Raw genomic sequence first — 19266 nt, 5'->3', positions numbered from 1 at the left:
ATGCTTTCCTCTGTTATCTCTTTGATCTATTCATTATACAAACAGGGAACAGCAGCCCATGCCTAGCTCATGGTTCTTTCTCTGTACCAAGTTGCAATGATGTGGTAGGGTTGTCTAGGAAGGTAGGAACAAACTATCAAGTGGAAATTCCTGGCTCCTCTAGTGAGGAGAAAAGGAATCCTGTCAAAACTGAATGGTGTCATTGATGGTTTCTTAAATACACAGCTGTGCCCAGTTTAAGACCAAGTCCTCTTTCTCCAGCTCCTCAACCTGACGAGGATGGGGCAGGAAGAAAACAAAGAGAAAGAGAGGGAGTGGGGGAGAAAGAATAGGTTATTTAATAACACTTCACTAAAGGAAGGCTGAAGTTGAACACTTCATATTAATAACCTGTTCCCCGCGTGAGAAGGCTGGGAGAAGGAGCAAGTTACTTAAGCGGGCACCTCGATCTGAACACGTTCACCAAGAGTTGGGTGTGGATGGGCCACTAATTTTCAAAATGGAGAAACAGAAGTGAAAGGCCTGGCCTGTACTCACCAGGGAAATTCACTGCAGAACATGGATGAGACCCAGGTGTCCTGACTGCAATCCAGGAAAAGGAGGAACGGGGGCAGCGTCTGCTCAGGAGAGAAAAGGAGATATTTTGACCCATTTGAGCGGCTGTAACTCGTCACGGTGAAAGGTACAGGGGGACATCCTGCTGGTTTGAGCAGAATCAACGTTGCCTGCCACGATCAGGAAGGACCCATCTGTCCACAGGTAACTGTAAAACACACCTGGGCGCTCAGTCCCTGTGGGTCTCTAAGCTGGCCTGGGTGAAGCCGCACCATGACCCGAGTGCCATGTTGCGGGTTACTCGTCACCTGGCTGAAGACCCTGGTGAACAAACTGCAAACACTCGGGAGAGGGCTCAAGAGGCTCACGTCCCTCCCTCCACACACACGGGAGGAATCGGCAGGTGTCCTGGGCCAAGCGCGGGCGGTGCCCCAGCTGGCTTGGTCTCACCCAGCAGACCCACTTCCGTCACCCGCAGGTTCCGCCTGTGTATCCCCTGCCGTCCCACCAGTGCCCTTCAGAGTTGGGGTGAGGCGGCTAATACCTGATATGGGGCTGTTATTACTACTTGGGAACATCCTTAACCTCTTGTTCTGAAATTGCTCAGTGTCACCAGCAAAGCCCACTGGGCTGGGGGAGGGGGAATAAGAGGGAATGGAGGCGATAAGGTCTAACCTCTTCCTTAGTGCTTCCTCTAGTTTCGCTTGCTCACAGGGGGCCTCTGCAGAGATGCTGCGCCCCGCACTGCGATCTGGAGTGTGAACAGCACAGCTGTGCCCTTCCCTTGAGAACCTGCCCCCTCCCCGCTGACGGGATCCCTGTAAAGCAGCCCGGCCCACGGCCTGGGGGAGACCTTGTGCTCTGGATCGCAATCCTGCAGCTCTCCATCCTTTGATCAAAGAATAAAGCTTTCCTTTGCTTCTGAACCCAACTTGGTCTGGTTCTATTGGTGCAAAAGACACCGGGCAGAAGGACCCCCGCTGGGACCCGACTTGAAAGTGTTGGTAACAAAAGTCCATTTTTTCCTGCTTCATTAAGGTATGATTGATTGACAAATAAAAATTGTATACATTCAGGTTGTATAATATGATTATTCTTTTTCTTTTTTAGTGTACAATGGGGCTTAATATATGTGTCCATCATGAAATGATTACCACGATCAAGTTCATTAACACATCCATCACCTCACATAGTTACCATTGTTCTTCAAAGTTCATTTTTAAAATCCAGGGTCACCTGTTTCCCGTTCCATGCACCTTGAATCTCTTTCTGGTCCCACTCTGCTTCCTCCCCACACTTTGCAAAAGCTGTTTCCTCTGCTGGAAGGTGCAGGTCCTATTCTTTGGCCAACTTCTACAAACCTCTCAAGAGCCAAGTCAAATGCCACCTCCTCCAGGAAGCCTTCCCCATTCTTTCCTGTCTCAATTTTACCATAGCGTGGATTGTACTGGAACATGCTTCCCCTGTTACTTCTTCCTTCACAGCTAGTCTGTGAGGCTCTGGAGGACGAGCACTGGCTCTCCTCCCTCTGCTTCCCTCCTTTAGCTCTGAGCCAGCATGTAGCAGGCACTCCATGAATGAAAGGATGAAGAAATGAATGAATGAAGTGCCTTCCTCCAAAGTTGAGCTCTGCCTGCTGCAGTTCCTCAGAAATCCCTTCCCTTGTAGTGGGGGAGCCTCTCCCTCTGGGAGCTCTGTCCCTGAGGCCCCCCTCACACACCGGATGCTCAGGGGTCCAGCACACCTCCCTGCTGAGGCTCTGGGAGCGGACTCTTCTCATGGGTGCTTTTTGAAAGAGAGTATTGTCTCTGTTATACTGCTGGGCTGTGAGCCTACGCTGTCCTCATCTGGCTTTTCCTTCCTCCGTTAAATGGTCATCACCTGCTCAGTCTCTCAACAGGAAACGCTTGCATGATTCTTTCCCTGAGTTTTCACCCCCACCACTCACCAAATCCTTATGATGCCGCCTCAGTCATTTCTCTTCAACTCTCCCTCAATCGCCTGCTCTAGAGGAGGCCACGGACGAATTGGGAGGGTCTCCTAACTGCTCCTCCGGCATAAACCTATCCCCCCACCGTAGCATCTGAATGTACTGCCTGAGGGAGTTTCTCCCAAACCAGTCCAACCACGTTGCTCTCCTCCTTAGTCGCTCGGACCCTGGCCTTGGGGATGGTCCAGGCCCCGGAGCACTGCACGTCCCTTCCGCGCAGCCCCGTGTCCTCCCCAGGCAGCCTGTACCACGTGCAGCCCTGAGCACTCACCAAGTGCTGGAAGCTCTGGGTCTTCTGTGACTCTGGCCTTTGCATTTGTGGTGGTCTCTGTTTTGCCCTTCCTCGCACCCCTCCCTGGCTCAAAACTCGCTCTCTGTGTGGAGCGCCCCCCAGTCCTCCTGCAGCTGAGCCACCCTTCCTCCTTCCACTAGCGTCACCACTCGCCACTCTGCACGCCCCTGCAGTATGGCTCTGTCCCCGGTTACACGTAAACTCCCCGAAGGCAGCGTCCTGCGGGCTTCACTCACCTCAGGATTCCTAACAGCTCATACCATGATTGGCCTTTAACATGAACATCTAAATCAGCTGGGTCCTTGGCCTTAGGCAGGCCTGACTGCTGTCAGAGGTTAAGGGAGCAAAGGGAGAAAAACAAACACATTGAATACCTGCCTTGTGCCAGCTAAGGGTCAGCCACGTATCTGCTAATTTTGCATGTGAAACAACACCATATCAAGCCCACCCCGACCTAGCATTGGTGATGGAAGCTGAGAGGGGCGAGGGGAGAGTTGGATGATGGTAGCAGCTGGAAGGCAACGGAGGGCGGCAGCCAGTGATAAAGGGGCACCCAGGCAACACTTGGTAGAATTACTGCACTCCTGGTTCTGTCTGCTGTGCAGCAATCACCAAGCAGGAGCCCTGTCTCACTCTGGCAGGGCACATTAGTGTCCCCTTCCTGGCTGACCCCTTGTGAGAGCATCATGGCATGATGGAAGGGGCAGGGGCTTCGGAGCCACGGAGACCTGGGCTCAAATCCCAGCTCAGCTATTGCTAGCTGTGTGATCTCAAACAAATTACTTAACCTCTCTGATCTTCAGACTCCTCTCCCAAGAAACAGAAATTTAAAAAAAATTATCACAGGATTATTTATTACTAGAACAAATATTGTTTTGAGTCCTCATTTGTATCGTCTCTGATCTAGTCAGTGGGAATACAGTAGCTTCCAATATAATAAATACAGTGGGAATACAGTAGCTTCCAATATAATACAGTGGGAATACAGTAGCTTCCAATATAATAAATACAGTGGGAATACAGTAGCTTCCAATATAATAAATACAGTGGGAATACAGTAGCTTCCAATATAATACAGACTTAAATATTAGTTTCTTTCCCCTCTGCTATTTATTCCCCAGTCAGAAGCACAGAATCCTTAGAGAAATCCCCTCCACTCTTTCTTTCCTCCAGTGCACATTATTCCATCCTCCAAGTAAAGATCATCTGATGATAATAGTAACACCTAACACTTACGAGGTACTTCCTATGAGCTAGGCATTATTGAAAGTACTTACAGTTACTAACTTAGTGCTCACAACACAGATTGGTTTTACAAGTAAGAAAAAAAAAGGCACGGAGAAGCTAAGGAATTTGTCACAGCTAGTGAATGATGGAGCTGGGATTTGAACCTGGGCACCCCAGTTCAAGTCCACAGCCTGAGCCAATACATTAGAGATTAGACATTCCAGCCCCTCTGGATGACAGTGTCTTCAGAGCTGTCTTTCTTCCCCATCCCTTCTTTTTTCTCTTTTCCTCTCTTCTCTTCTTTTCCTCTCAAATGAAGAAACCGAAGGTCACTTTGGACAGGGTTAGGTGACATGCTCAAAGTTACACAACTCCTTGCAGCATTTATCCTGACTCCCGTTCCTGTGCCCTTCCTATGACACCGTGCAACACTAGACGATCAGTATGAAGGCAAATGGCTGAAATTAATTACCATTTTGATTAAATAACTTATATGACTTTATCCTCCCAGTTAAAACAATCATTTGCAGGTATCAAATCTGATGGTAAAAAATATATATATTTCCATTAGATAGCATTATGTTTCTTTTACTTTAATTAATACCGATCTGAAAAGCGTGCTTTGTTTTTGCTAGCGTTGTTTGAATTTCTGCCCCCATAAATATTTGCACTGTTGTCTTAGTTTTAATTAGTTTCTGGTGTTTTCCTTGGACTGGTTTTACGATGGGATGGGAGTGGAGTATTTACAGTCTGACCTGCCATCTGTGAAGATTTGCATCCCCAAACCACTGTAGCCACAGCCCAGAGATGACATCGATGTACAGTCAAAACAAGCCAGGGGTGTTCGTGAGCAAGGCAGTGCTGTGTCTCAGCTGCTAAGTGACCCTGAAGCACCCAGAGGCAGCCATCACATAGGGACACTACAAACAAGCCTCCCCCGAATCTTCCAGAACTTTGCCCTTGAACTGACGCAAGGTCACCACAATCCAGAACCTAATTCCAGGAAGAATTTGTTCTTGGATCAAGGGGGTACTGAACCCAGAGGAGATAAAAGACTGAATAGATGCCATTGAGAAACTGGGGCATAAGTCTACAGAGGCTGGTGTAGGTGATACATGAGACACTGTAGGAAGAACACTATTTGCAGATAGAAGAATTTCCCAGCTTATCTGTGTGAGTCGATGAACTCCTCTGAGTTTCGATTTCCTCATTTGTAAAATGGGGATAATAATACTCATCTTGCTGATCACCTAGGGATCATATGAGGAAATTAGGTAAGTGAGATCAATCTGAAAACTGTAAAGTGCTCTAGAAATATGATGAATTGTATTATTGCTGTTCTGTAATGTATATGCAAAGGAAGTGGAGTTTCACTGGAAGAACATATATAACAGTGATTTCCACTTAAATGCACCAGAAAGAATGATGCAATTCATTATGACACTTCTACTGCATTTTTAAACCCAGGGGAAGCTTTGCAAGCATAAGATAACAAAAACACAGCAAGGTAGTGACAGATGGGGACTTGGCATCTGCACAGGCCCTGAGTGTTCCAGACACATGGAGGAGGGTGAGGCAGGTGAAATGTACAGCCTGGGAAGGGCTGGCTCCCCCATGTGCACAAGGGGGACCTGGGACAGTCACTGGGCCGCTGCCCCAGCTTACCTGCCAAGGCAAATGTCAGAGACTGCTACAGGCTGAACTGTGTCCCCTAGCTGCATGTGTTGAAGCCCTAATACCAAAGGTGACAGCATTTGGAAATAAGGCCTTTAAGAGGTAAATAAGGTTAAATAAGGGCATAAGGGTGGGGCCCTAATCCAATAGGATTGGTCGCCTTGTACAAAGAAGAGGTCTCTCTTTCTCTTTCTCTCTCTCTCTCCCCTCTCCCTCAGAGGAAAGGCTACATGAGGACAAAGTAGCCACCAGCAAGCCAGGAAGAGAGGTCTCACCAGAAACCAAACCCTGCTGGCACCTTGATCTTCAACTCTGCAGCCTCTAGAACTGTGAGAAAATAAATTTCTCTTGTTTAAGCCACCCAGTCTGTAATATTTTGTTAGGCAGCCCTAGGAGGCTAAGACAGTGACAATATCTTTATTTTCGTTTTACAACTAAAAAGAAAATCAAGTTTTCTTTGAGATATATTAATCTCTGCCACTTCTACCTATATACCCAATGAAAATGAAGAAAAAAATCCAATGGAAAAGTCTCACTGGGTACCATTTTGTCTTAAGATAACATACTGGAGAAAAAGTGTAATTTCAAGGGAAATTCTATCCATCAATTCTTATCAGAATCCATCTGCTCTTTTAAGAGTTCACTAAATCATCGGATGTCAGGGTTGCAAAGATCTTAAGTGTTACTGTCTAGTCATCCACCAAAGTTTCGATTTCAGTCCTCTAGTGGAGAGGCTAAAAACTCACATGTTGGATTTTGACCACCTGAGACCATATCCTGGCTCTTGGATTTCTTGGCTGTGGAAATCTAAGAAACTTAAAACATCTCCAAATCCCAGTTTCCTCATCTATAAAATGGAAATAATAATAATAACAATAACACATCTACCTCGGGCTTCTTGTAAAGAGGAAATGAAATAACCTACCCCCGTGTAGTGTCTGGAAGCTAGTAAGTGCCCAGTTAATGTTAACTATTACTATCTATCTTAGAAAAGTTAGATATAAAATATGAAATACTCTGCAATCAAGTTAAAGCCAGACCTCCCATTTGGGAGTCACCCCTGGCACTCTGTACCCACTCAGTAGCCAGCTATTGATCTGTAAAGTCAGTTATGTATTTATCAGTTAGAGTGAGGGGTATTAGAGGTATGAGGGGTGTTAAAGGTATTAGAGAATGACAATAAAATCCATTTAAGGAAATCCAATTCAGTAAATCCTTAAGACACGTGGAGCCATTGTGCACATGGCACAGAAAGGTATTATTTCTGCAAATACCGCCCCTTCAAACACTTTGCTCCTATGGTGTTTGAAGGGGATGTCAACACGGGGCAGGCCCCTCCCCAGATTGGAGTATGGGTGACCCTGGGGGATGCAGGGGACACCAAAGGCCACAGGAAACAGATATGGCCCAGCTTCCTGGAGCCCCGATTGAATGAAGCAGAATGCAAACATTTGCATGATTTTTTTAAAGACAAAATATGGTACTTCCAAGAACTTTCTGGCATGCCTTATTCCGTTTCCAGCCGTGCCTCCAGTTGGGCAGGGGCTGTGAACTCTGCTCTGCCAGTGGGCTCTGGGGTAAAAGAAGAGCCCAGACCAGGAGGCTGCGCCCCCGCAGGCCACCGCTTCCCTGGATTATCCCAGCAGCCTCCTCCTTTCCAGCACCGTGGTCTTCGCAAGCCCAGCGGGCACAGCCCATCCTCCCGGAGGAAATACCTTCAACACCTCCCTCTGGCCTATGGGGTGAAGTCCACGTTTCTTTAACTTGGTACAAGACCCCTCACAGCCTGACTCCCGACAGCCTTGCAAGCCTATGATATCCACTCGCACCTGCGACCCCTGTGCTCCCCACTGCCTTCCCGGTGCCCCCTCCCCCAACAGCTCTGCGATCTCATTCCAAGGCCCCTCCTGTGCGATGCTTTCTCTACTCTCCCCTCCTCCCCGCCGCCACGGTGCTCAGAACGCGGTGCACATGCTAAATACTGTCTATTTAACCACCAGTGTTAACTGGCTCTTAAATTAGTATTTAACTGGCTGTCTGTACTGCTGACTACAGTTTTGTTCTCCTTCGCTTTTCTAATTTGCAGAGAAATTTTCTTCAAGAAGTCGAACTGCTCTTTTGAAATGAAATCTCAGCAGATTTTCTTATTTCCAGACAAAATTAAAACAGGAAGTGAGAATCCAAAGTGTGCTCTACTGTGACAAAAGTCACATTACGAAACCAAAGTGTCCTCATCTCCAGTCTCCCCAGGGGCAGAATACGTTCCAGGGCTCCCAGCTGAGACTCCCATGAAATTCACTTCAAGAGGTTCTCGGAGGCCCTTATTTCACTCCAAGGCCTGGGCAAAACGTCACAGGGTTTAGAATGCCAAAGAAAGCCCCTCTAGACTCGCAGTCAGATCGTGGGAAGACAGGGGCTGCAGAGAGCCAGGCTGGGGGCCAGCTGAAGCTTAGAAGACACAAAAGTGTTTCTTTCATTAAAAAAAAAATCTTTTGTGGAGGAAGTCCTGTGTCCCCAAGCAAGTTCTGACTTCACTAAAACAGCTGAGCTAAGCTTTGCCAGCCTCTTCCAGAAAGAGGGGGAAGCCTGTCTTCTCTCCACACCAGGGCACAGTGAATTGACAATGAATTCTGTTCGTCTCTTAAATAAATAACAAACCAGACTCTATTCACGTTTACCCCAATTTCTCAGTAGAAAACCAAAACTGCTGTCCTGACATCACCGGTTCCCAAATGCTGCTGCTTCTGGTTTTGTCTGATCTTGTTCATTTATCTTGTCGTTTTGTTTTTCCCACAGCTGGCAGTGAACAATGACCAATAAATTAATGAGCAGAGAAAAAGAAATCGACAACTGTTCTGGGAACACGGGAGTGTGCCAAAGTCAACAGGGAAAGCTGTGAGACCGAGCCCTTTTCGCCCATTCTTATAAATATGCAAATACTTTATCCTGTCCTGAACTCTACAGCAGCTCATTCATTTTTGTTGTTGTTGCTTTCGTTTTGTCATTTATCCATTCATCTAACAGTTACTGAGCTGTTACGGTATTGAAAGTCATCCATTCACACAACCTTAGTGGCTCTTAAAGGTTACTGTTTCACAGTCACCCCGATGACTTGCTAAAATACAGATTGCTGGCCCAGGACCCCTGAGTTTCCAATTGTGTAGCAATGGGGTGGAACCCTGGAATTTTCATTTCTCAAAAATTCCCGGGTGGTGCCGAGGTTACTCGCCCCAGGAGCACACTGTGAAAAGCACTGCGTGAATATATCCACCACCAAATCCCTAGAATGCCCAGAAGGTAGAAGATGCTCAATAAATATTCATTAAGCTGAACTGAAGCCGCTTTGAGAAAATCCTGGATTCTGAGATAACAGATTGGTTTGTATAAATATTTACACGTTTTCCCAGCTGAGACAGAGACACAAGTGAACAAGAACAACCATATAAAGCAGGGCGCTCTCATTTATAGATCAAATGTTAGGTTGAGGACAGAGTATACTGCAGCTGACTTACTGGTGAACTGACCTAGGTGTGGACACCTTGGGGATTATTAAGTAAAACAGGAAAATCATTTTATCATCTTGACCACATGCCCCTGCAGTCGCCTCCTTCCCTCTTCCTCGTCTTTCCCCCTTCACGGCCCTCCACCCCTTCTCCTCCATCTCTACAAGGCTATCAGTTAATATTTGTACACATACTTTGAGTTCTTGGAAGAGAGAAACTGTATTTTTGCCAAATGAAATAAAATTTCTCTCTGTTCTTTAAGAAGGTAGACAGGGCACCATTATCATCCAAAAAAAAAAAAAGTTTTCTTTATAAAGTCCTGTTTATCAAACTTTAGGGTAAACAAAAAGTCGTTTTTTTTTTTAATGACCTCGAAGGCCATAATCTAAGGTGATTTGTGGCATGGGTTTCCCAGTTGGCTATTTTAAATAATACTCTTAAATTTATAACGGTGTTTTCTATAAATAGCATCATATCAAATGACCTCTTGTGTTCTTGGGTCCTCTCACTATTGTCAAGTTATTTTATTGCTATTCACCAAGTAGCAAACTTGGAGAATCATAAATTATATGGGCTTATAATTTAGTTTCTGTCCCCTCTTGGTTATCTTGCAAAGAGAGAAAAGTAAGTTTATAATTCTTACAACTTAAAAAATATGGATATAGTGGGAAGCAGCCGCATAGCACAGGGAGATCAGCTCAGTGCTTTGTGACCACCTAGAGGGGTGGGATAGGGAGGGTGGGAGGGAGACACAAGAGGGAGGAGATACGGGGATGTATGTATATGTACACCTGATTCACTTTGTTATACAGCAGAAACTAACACACCATTGTAAAGCAACTATACTCCAATAAAGATGTTTAAAAAAAACCAAAACATGGATAAGCCATTCTGATCATGGTATTTGTCAGTCTCTCTGTGTGATTCTAATCCTTTTTATTTTATCGATTTCAAGGCTGCTTTGTAAGGCATATCAGTCGAGATTTTAAATTGCAAGCAACAGAAACTGACTTTGGCCAGTTTAAGCAGAAAAAATATCTCCCAGAATTCTTGGAAGACTTGAAACACTGGGCTCAGTGCTACTCAGACAAGAGCTGCAGATCTAGCCACAGATGAAGCCATGTGAGGAAGCTGCGGCTATCACTGCAAAGCTAGGGGTGCTGCCCCCCAAAGCCTGAGCAACTCAAGGCGACTGCTGCCATTCTGCAGAGCCATGACGCTGCCCCAGGAACTCAGACCTGCAGGAAATGAATCACTTGGCTTGAGGGCATGCAGCCTTAACTTTACAAGCAATAACCAAGTTGCTCTAGTGGTTGTACCAATTTACACTCTGACCAATTTTTTTTCCCATAGTGCCATGTAGTCCTCAACATTTGTAACTGTCAGCCTACTCTATTTTTTTTCCAATCTGACGAATGTCAAATGTTATCTCACTGTGATTTTAATGTGCATTTCTATGATTACTGGTGAAGTTGAGCATCTTTGCATACATCTCTTTGTCATTCTGAGTTTCTCTTTTTAGAATTGCCTGTTCGTGTCATTTGCCCATTTTCTACTGGCTGTTTTATGTTTCTTAATTGATTTGTAGGAATTCTTTATCTATTTTGAATACTAATCCTTTGTTAATTATAGTCATTACAAAGTGCTTCTCTCAGTCTGTGGCTTATTATTTCACTTTTTTATAATGTCTTCTGATGGGCAAAATTGTTTTTTAATGTTGTCAAATACGTGACAGATTTGGAATAAACACAAAAGATTATTGTGTGTTCTCAGTGGAAAATCATGCATTGTTTAGAGCACATGCTTCTGTGTTACTGGATTTTAGCTGTTCATTGTTTTGAGCTATTTTACAACTTTTAAGTTGCAGATACTGCTAGCAATGCAAAATAATTGTTGTTTCTTGACGTGAAAATAAATTCTGTCTGGTGGTGGTTCAGTTGCCTTCTTCTGCCCAAACCCCTTACTCCCCCTCCCACTACCTGCCTGCAGGAAAAGCCAGCTTCACATCCATTTGTAAATTTATTTCAACATTCCTTCATTCCATATAAACATGTGGTTCTCTGCTTTCTCCTTTTAACAGTTGTAACGCCTGCCTGGTTCCCTCATTAATAATGAAGTAAATAAAATCTTTAATACACGTTCATTTTATATCTGTATGAGTCATGAGTTTACCTTTTCTGAAAATTTCCTTTAACAAATGTATCGATCTTTTCCTTTACAGTCTGTGTTTTTGTGTCTTAAGAAATTATTCTGACCCTCAGCATTATAAACATATCTCATACCTATTCTTCTAGGCCTATTGAAGTTTTACTTTAATATTTAAGCTATCTGCAATAGATTTTTGCTTAGATGGTGTGCGATGGTGATGTAATTTAATTTTTTTCCCCGTGGAGAGCCAGTTTTCTCAGCACCATTTACTAAATTGCCCACTTTTCCACCACTAGTTGATAATTCTATCTCTGTTGTGTATCAAGACTCCGTTACGCATAAGTCTATTTCAGGGGTCCCCATTCTGTTCCAGTGGTTGGCACCACTGCCGTAATTCCTATAGCCTTAAAAGAAATCCTAACATTTGGTAGGACAAATCTGCCATGTTCTTTGTATTTAAAATTTCTATGGCTGTTATTGGCTCTTTACTTATCTGTATCAATTTTAGGATCAACTATGGGATTTTGCCTAGATTCTATTGGATTCACAAATTACTTTAGGGAGAATTGACTTCTTTAGGATTTGATGTCTTCCCATCCACAAACATGGGAGAGATATCTCCATTTGTTTAGATTTCTTCAAATATTTTTTTCATAGAGTTTTATAATTCTGTCCACACAAGTCTTAACACATCATTTGTTAGTTTAATTCTAGGTTCTTTTGTGGTTTTGTTGCTGTTGTAAATGGTATTTTTCAGATGCTTATTACTGGTGTATTTACAATTGATTTTTAATCTATTGATGTCATGTTCAGCAACCCACATATGTTCTTAAAGTTAGAATTTTAATGTGTAATCCTTCAGCCAATTCTTAAACTTTCTTGGACCCAAGGGACCTATTTTTGTTTATAAACTTTCTTGTGGAAGATATTTCAACTCAATACTGTGCAGAGTATCAGACACAAAGCAGACACATTCAAGAAACATTTGTTAAATAAGTAATGGCCAAAAGAAGACATCTTTATTTGAAGAATTGTGCATTTCTCTTATGATCTGCAAATTCGATATTCAGCTGTGTAATCCTAAGAATATGACATATACATCCCCTTCCTTCCTATCTTATATAGGTACAATCTAGTTAAAATAAATACCAAGAGCAGCCCTAAAAGAAAGGAGGGAGGAATGGAATATCACAAACTGATATCTAGGGGGAGGTGAGGAGAGGGCACTCTTGCTTGGCAATCGACTTCATTCCCAGCAGTTACCAACCCAGTTCTGTAAGGGTCTCCTGTCCCTCCCTCCTATCCATCGTCCGCTCCTCTTCTCACCTGATAGAGTCAAGGAAAAGATCACCAGGAAGAGTGTGAGTGAGGAGTGAGAGGTTTACTGAGCAAATCTCACATTTGGGACAAAGCTATGATCTGGTTTCTAAAACACACATTACAGATTGAGATTTATTTTCCCCTCTCGGAGAAGCCATGCTGGCATTAAACTGGGGTTGTGATATGCTTGTTCTGCCATTAAAGACTTGAGATCTGAAAGGATCCCCAGAGAACACTGGCCATATTTTTAAAATAAATTGTCCCCTGATCAGAAACTCATAACAGAATTTGGAATCAGATGGGGGCTTCAGGGTAGGAATGGTGGGTTCTGCTTTGATATTTGAAATGATTGTGGGATATCCACCTATTTATATCTGAGAAGTATGGAACTGAAGGCAGCTGAACTGTCTGAAGCAAAGGCATACATTTACAGGTCATCAGTGGGATGTAAGTGCAGGTTGAAGCCCAGATGGTAGACGAATCACCCCTGAGGGTTTGTAGTTGGAGAAGAGAAGAGGCCGGACATGGAGGTCTGGGGAACACCACCTCTTAAGAGGAAGGGAAGAGATGCCAGCCAAGGATGCCAACAAGGAGCAGCTGGAGAGGGAGGAGGTGAAGGAAAGAGGTGAGGACAGGAACCACGCAATGTTTTGAGGAGGAAGTGGGAGAGGGGCAAGTGCCAAAAAGGGGTCAAGGAAGATCGCAGAGAGTGGACTTAGCACAAGTTGGCCACAGGTGACCATAGTGGGTCAATGAGTTCTGTGCTCGTGCCCCTCATGCCTGGAGTGATGAGGCCCTGGTCTGGCTAGTTTGGTCAAGTCACTTAACTTCTATGGGTCTCTGGTGGCTCACCTATAAACTGGGCATGATAACAACTTCCTTCAGGACTGTTCTAAGGATCACTAAAAAGATTCTCAGTGTCTTGGTGATGCTCTGCCCTTCACTCCTTCTGTTTTCATCCTCCCTCACCCAACTCTCACCCTTGGAGCTCATCTGACAATCTCCTGCCTCTCACGTCATCTGAGTCTCTCTCTGCCAATTCCTTTGTGCTTAAATTTACTGTGAAAACCTTATTCTGATGCAAGTATGCATGATAGGAGAGCACTGCACTGCTTCCCCCATCTTGTACTCACCAAACCTCCTGCAAAAGCACAATCCCACCCACCCCAAACCTCATGTCATCCCTTTTGACCTGTCTTGTATTCTCTGGAAGCTGAGGGAACAAATGAGGTAAAAGTCTCCTTTGAGACAAACTGTCCTGTGAGTGGTTCTAAGTGGAGATGTTAAGTGACCCTTTGGTTTTCTCCACCAAAATGATGCATGGTTGCTAGGAAACCAACAGCAGGTGTTAACCACACCTCACATGAAAATGCTCCCAATCTAAAGCACTGTAATTATATTCAGAAGAATTTTTAGCTGCTGTTTCATTATCATCTCTCAAAAATTTAGTTTAACAAATACTTATTGAACTTGTGAATGCAAGTGTAACAGAGAAGAACAAACCTGAGTCCCTATTGGATCTATTCCTTTAGCTCTAACTTTTGTGCTCTGTTACCTGTGCTTAGTCATGCTGGATCTACACCTCTTGTAAAAGAATGCTGCCCATAGCCTGAAATATACAGGATAGCCCATTCTCAAGGTTCTGACCTTTAAATATATAACACTTTTCCATTCATATAGAGATAAAACGTTGCAGAACAGAGAATAACATTCATCTTGTCAGAGGTTTATAGGGACATTGTGACCAGACCTATGTGGAGAGATGCAAGAGCAAAGGATTCAGGCATCAAGAAGTTGGCAAAAGCCAGTCACACCCCCTCCCCTGTGAGTACAAAAGAAGCCTGAATTCTAACTCGGGTAAGGTGGTTATTTGGGACACTAGTCCACCATCTTCTCGGGCTGCTGGCTTTCCCAGCTCATCTCTCGATTTATTGCCCTGTCATGCAGAGAGCAGTATCAGCTTGGACTCCATAACACAAGGAACTTGCAAAGCACAAATCTGGTCATGTCATTCCTTAACTCAAAAGCCTTCGGTGCCCCCCGGGACACAAAAGGAAGTCGAAACTGCTTAATCTGACCTACCAGCATTGTCTTATAACCCTCCCCACTCCAGTCTCACCTGGCCACTGCTCATTCTTTCCACTCTATCGCTTGGGTCTTCCTGAAATCCTACTTTGCTTTTGCCTGCAGAATGACTTGCCATTCTTCAAAACCTCACTTAGAAGATACTATTAAGTCCGGACAGAAAGAATTGCTTGTTCATTGATGATTTCAGGTGTGCATGCCTTCACTCAGCAAAGATTTTGTCTGCTATGTACCGAGCACATCTTGTTTGCTGTCTTTCTTTTTTTTTTTTTTTTTTTTAATTATTTATTTATTTATGGCTGTGTTTGGTCTTCGTTTCTGTGCGAGGGCTTTCTCTAGTTGTGGCAGGCGGGGGCCACTCTTCATCGCGGTGCGCGGGCCTCTCACTATCGCGGCCTCTCTTGTTGCGAAGCACAGGCTCCAGACGCGCAGGCTCAGCAATTGTGGGTCACGGGCCTAATCGCTCCGCGGCATGTGGGGTCTTCCCAGACCAGGGCTCGAACCCGTGTCCCTTGCATTGGCAGGCAGATTCTCAACCACTGCGCCACCAGGGAAGCCCTGCTGTCTTTCTTTAGAGGGCACGGTTTGTAATTGTTCTATGCCTGCCTCTATCATAAGAATTTCCCATTGATGACAAAACTATAGCAACCGGTAATTCTTTTTTTTTCTTTTTTTATAAATCTATTTATTTATTTATTTATTTATTTATTTATTTTTGGCTCCGTTGGGTCCTCGTTGCTGCACGAGGGCTTTCTTTTAGTTGCAGTGAGCGGGGGCTACTCTTCGTTGCGGTGCACAGGCTTCTCATTGCGGTGGCTTCTCTTGTTGCGGAGCACAGGCTCTAGGCACACAAGCTTCAGTCGTTGTGGCACGCGGGCTCAGTAGTTGTGGCTCATGGGCTCTAGAGCACAGGCTCAGAAGTTGTGGCGCACGGCTTAGGTGCTCTGCAGCATGTGGGATCTTCCCAAACCAGGGCTTGAACCCGTGTCCCCTGCATTGACAGGCGGATTCTTAACCACTGCGTCACCAGGGAAGCCCCTGCAACTGGTAATTCTTTGATTTCACAAATTATGGTCCTGACTTATAGAGTCGAGAATTTTAAAATTTAAAAAGCACCTAGTAATTATCCCAGAGTGGTTTTTTAAAAATTATATACACTCTGTTACCCAATCATGCTTAGCACAGCCATGGGAGACGTCCTCTTATATTCAGACTTTGTTCAAGTTTTATTAAATTTAGGTCTTCCCAGAAAGTTTCTACTCAAGAGAATAAGTGTTGTTTGAAGCTCCATGGAATCAAAGCTGATTCCTAAGGAAATAAATGGCTTCTCCACATGCTCCATAAACAAGTCGCCAGGTATCAGCCCTCAGCCCTGAATTATGAAGATAGCCAACTTTTGTTTTTCTTTTGACACATGCTTAAAATTCTCTCTAAATCTCTGTGCATAAACAAGCCCCAGTCTATGCGGCCCCTGCGTTTTCCCTGCTGCCACTGCGACAAAATATCTGAGATGCAGTGGATCTTTGAAAACTCTCCACTTTTCTTCCCCTATGTATGTTCCCTTGAGCTGGGGTGCATTTCCCAGCATGAACCTAAATTATAACCAGCTGTATTGCCAAAGTCTAGTGAGAAAAGCAGAAACCAATTTGAGTATTTTGCAGGGAATTTAATACTGAGAATTTAATATATAAGTGATGAAAGAGTAGAGAAGCCAAACAGATTAGCGACAGCTGGAAGCTACGGAGGCTGGGAGTGCAAAGGGAGCCGAGGGTGTTGATGGAGCCCAGAATTCGGAATCGCCTGGCAGAAGCCAGTACCAAAAAGGAGGAAAAGCTATAACCAAAGACACCGCCCAAGGTACAGAGAGAGGGAGAAAAGTACCATGGCTTCTACCCTTCTCCCCCAGTCTTCCAGGAGCTTCCATTGGCCAAATGGAAACTACATCAAGCCAGAGGGCAAGGAATCTGAGAAGTGTTTTCCCTGAAATAGCAGATAGGAGCAGGGGAGAAGCAGGGAAGGGGTCTGACAGCAAACAGGAACACACTCCATGCCTTTGAGCCCCAGAGGTGAAGCTCTGTCACACACTGTCGCCCACTTCTAACTCAGGCGTGTTCACAGACCTCCTCATAATCCCACAGGCACCGAGCCCTAGCTAAGTAGGTCCTGACGAGGATGCCCTGCTCTTCTCCATGAAGGCTGGCCAACTTTTAGGAAATACCAATCTAATTTTCGTTTTGTTTTTCTAATTAAGTTTTTATTTTAACTGGAGTATAGTTGATTTACAATGTTGTGTTAGCTTCTGCTGTACAGCAAAGTGAATCAGTTATACATTACATATATCCACCCTTTTTTAGATTCTTTTCCCATATAGGCCATTACAGAGTATTGAATAGAGTTCCCTATACAGTAGTTCCTTATTAATTATCTATTTTATATATAGTAGTGTGTATATGTCAATCCCACTCTCCCAATTTATCCCTCCCCCCCCTTACCCCCTGATAACCATAAGTTTGTTTTCTACATCTGTAACTCTATTTTTGTTTTGTAGGTAAGTTCATTTGTAGCCTTTTTTAAGATTCCACATATAAGCAACATCATATGATATTTGTCTTTCTGTGTCTGACTTACTTCACTCGGTATGACAATCTCCAGGTCCATCCATGTTGCTGCAAATGGCATTATTTTTATTAAGTTTTAAAAATACTTTTCTAAGGTAGAAATCAATACCTCTGCATTATGATCATGTCCCATGTGTATGTTTCAATAGGTTTTCAGAGGTTTATCTCCAATTAATAAATGTCTTTCAACACTTAATATTCAAATATCTGCTCATAAAAATGCATCTTAGTCCTATTTTTGTCACATTTATTCCCTAGAGATTTTTATTGGTTTTGTTCTATGTTTAGCAAGAACTTTCAAGTAGCACATTGAGAGCTTTAGGCAAATTTAAATAATCTCCTTTAAATTAGAAGGAAACTCAATGCACTGCAGTAGTCCTTTGCTAGGCTGAGCCCCAGTCATCTGAAAGTCATTTGCCCAAAACATTTAGCAGGTATTCCTGGGAAATTCTGTGCATGCTGAGAAGATAAGAACCATGCAGTACAATAGGAATCTGCTAAAAAGCCCCTAGAATAAGGGAAAGCAGCGTAGAAAAATCAGATTTCTGTTCATAACTAAACAGGACTATTAAAACCACATTAACTTTGGAAACTATAATCTTCAGAAGCTCTTGCCTACATTTAAATCACAATATACAACCTCTTTACTATTTTACATCCATCTTCTTATTATAAAAATAATAAATGATCATTATAGAATATTTGGAAAGTAAGGAAAAGTATAATAATTAAAATTTTTGAAAAACTCATAGCTTCGACATCCAAAGATAACCTCTATTAACATTTTGATGCCTATTTTGTGCTGGTGTGTGTGTGTGTGTGTGTAAAACAACCTTAGGGGTGTACCACGCATACAGTTGTATACCCTGATTTTTATCATTTACCATTTTATTTTGAGGATTTCCCCACACTATAATTTTCCCCATCTAAAAATCATTTTAATTGGCTCATAATATTCTATTGTATAGCTGCACTATAATTTATTAAATTATTTCCATTTTGTTAGACATTTAGGAACCACGTTGCTACTTATGCCTTGACAAGCCAATATGAAAAGACTGGTTTTCCCACCTATAAAAAGGAAGCAACGTCATCCTGAAAGAAGCTGGCATTTCCTCTTCTCTGCCCCTAATTATCTCTTAGCTGTCTTTGGTTTCACACTAACTGCATTTGAAGGCTTCTCCTTTTGTTATACTGACGAGTAGGAGTGAGAAAAGAGACCACCACCTAGAGGAACTTGACCAAAGGTGTGGATAATTATTAAATTATTTTATGGATATATTTTATGGAATCTTTTAAAGGAATTATTAATTATTATATGGATAATTATTAAAGTGACCACTTGGAAGAAGCCTTGTTCTTGTTCTTTATAAATAGAAGGTCACTGCTGACATATTTAAGAGCACATATACATATTTATTTATATATATTTTAGAATATATCTAAATGTATGTATGTATGTGTATGTATATATATATACACATATATATATATGTGTATATATATATATATATATACATTTAGATGCTTAGAAACCGCTGTTAAGTGAGTGATGAATTACAAATGCCAGAGAAGGATATGGTTGAGGGTCTGATTTATTTGGGGGTGCCCATTGGGTTTTCTTGTTCCTTTTGTATTTTTTGGCAGAAATCAATGATTTGGAGTGGGATTGGTCCAGAGAAGTCTTTACAGCACTAAAAACTGTATTTTTTTATTAAGCACATTTATACTTTTGCTATATTGTCCTATACCATATATATTTATATGTAGATAGAAAAACAATAATTATGACAGAACATTCTAAGATTGGTGTGAGGATTAAATGAGATGATGCATAAAGGATTCAGCTCAATG

The 19266-nt window shown here is 43.1% G+C and overlaps 1 protein-coding gene and 1 long non-coding RNA gene across 10 annotated transcripts in view; one reads left to right on the top strand and one right to left on the bottom strand.

Annotated features, from left to right (window-relative positions):
• The window catches only part of LOC309640245 (uncharacterized protein), a 645560-nt gene that overhangs the window by 589881 nt on the left and 36413 nt on the right, over nt 1–19266 (bottom strand). For all 9 annotated transcript variants that reach the window (XR_014252096.1, XR_014252097.1, XR_014252098.1 and 6 more), the window contains one exon: nt 538–617. The gene's annotated coding sequence lies outside the window, so the exon portion shown is untranslated. The remainder of the gene's footprint in view (nt 1–537; nt 618–19266) is intronic.
• Nucleotides 3884–18022, top strand: LOC309639591. The gene is made up of 2 exons (XR_014251771.1): nt 3884–15039; nt 15351–18022. It is a non-coding gene; the product is annotated as an uncharacterized lncRNA (long non-coding RNA).

This window comes from Balaenoptera physalus, assembly GCF_965194825.1.
Source record: "Balaenoptera physalus genome assembly, chromosome: 12".
In the NCBI taxonomy this organism is placed as follows: Eukaryota; Metazoa; Chordata; class Mammalia; order Artiodactyla; family Balaenopteridae; genus Balaenoptera; species Balaenoptera physalus.
Note: the sequence above shows the minus strand (reverse complement) of the source record. Positions and strands in the feature narration are given on the sequence as shown.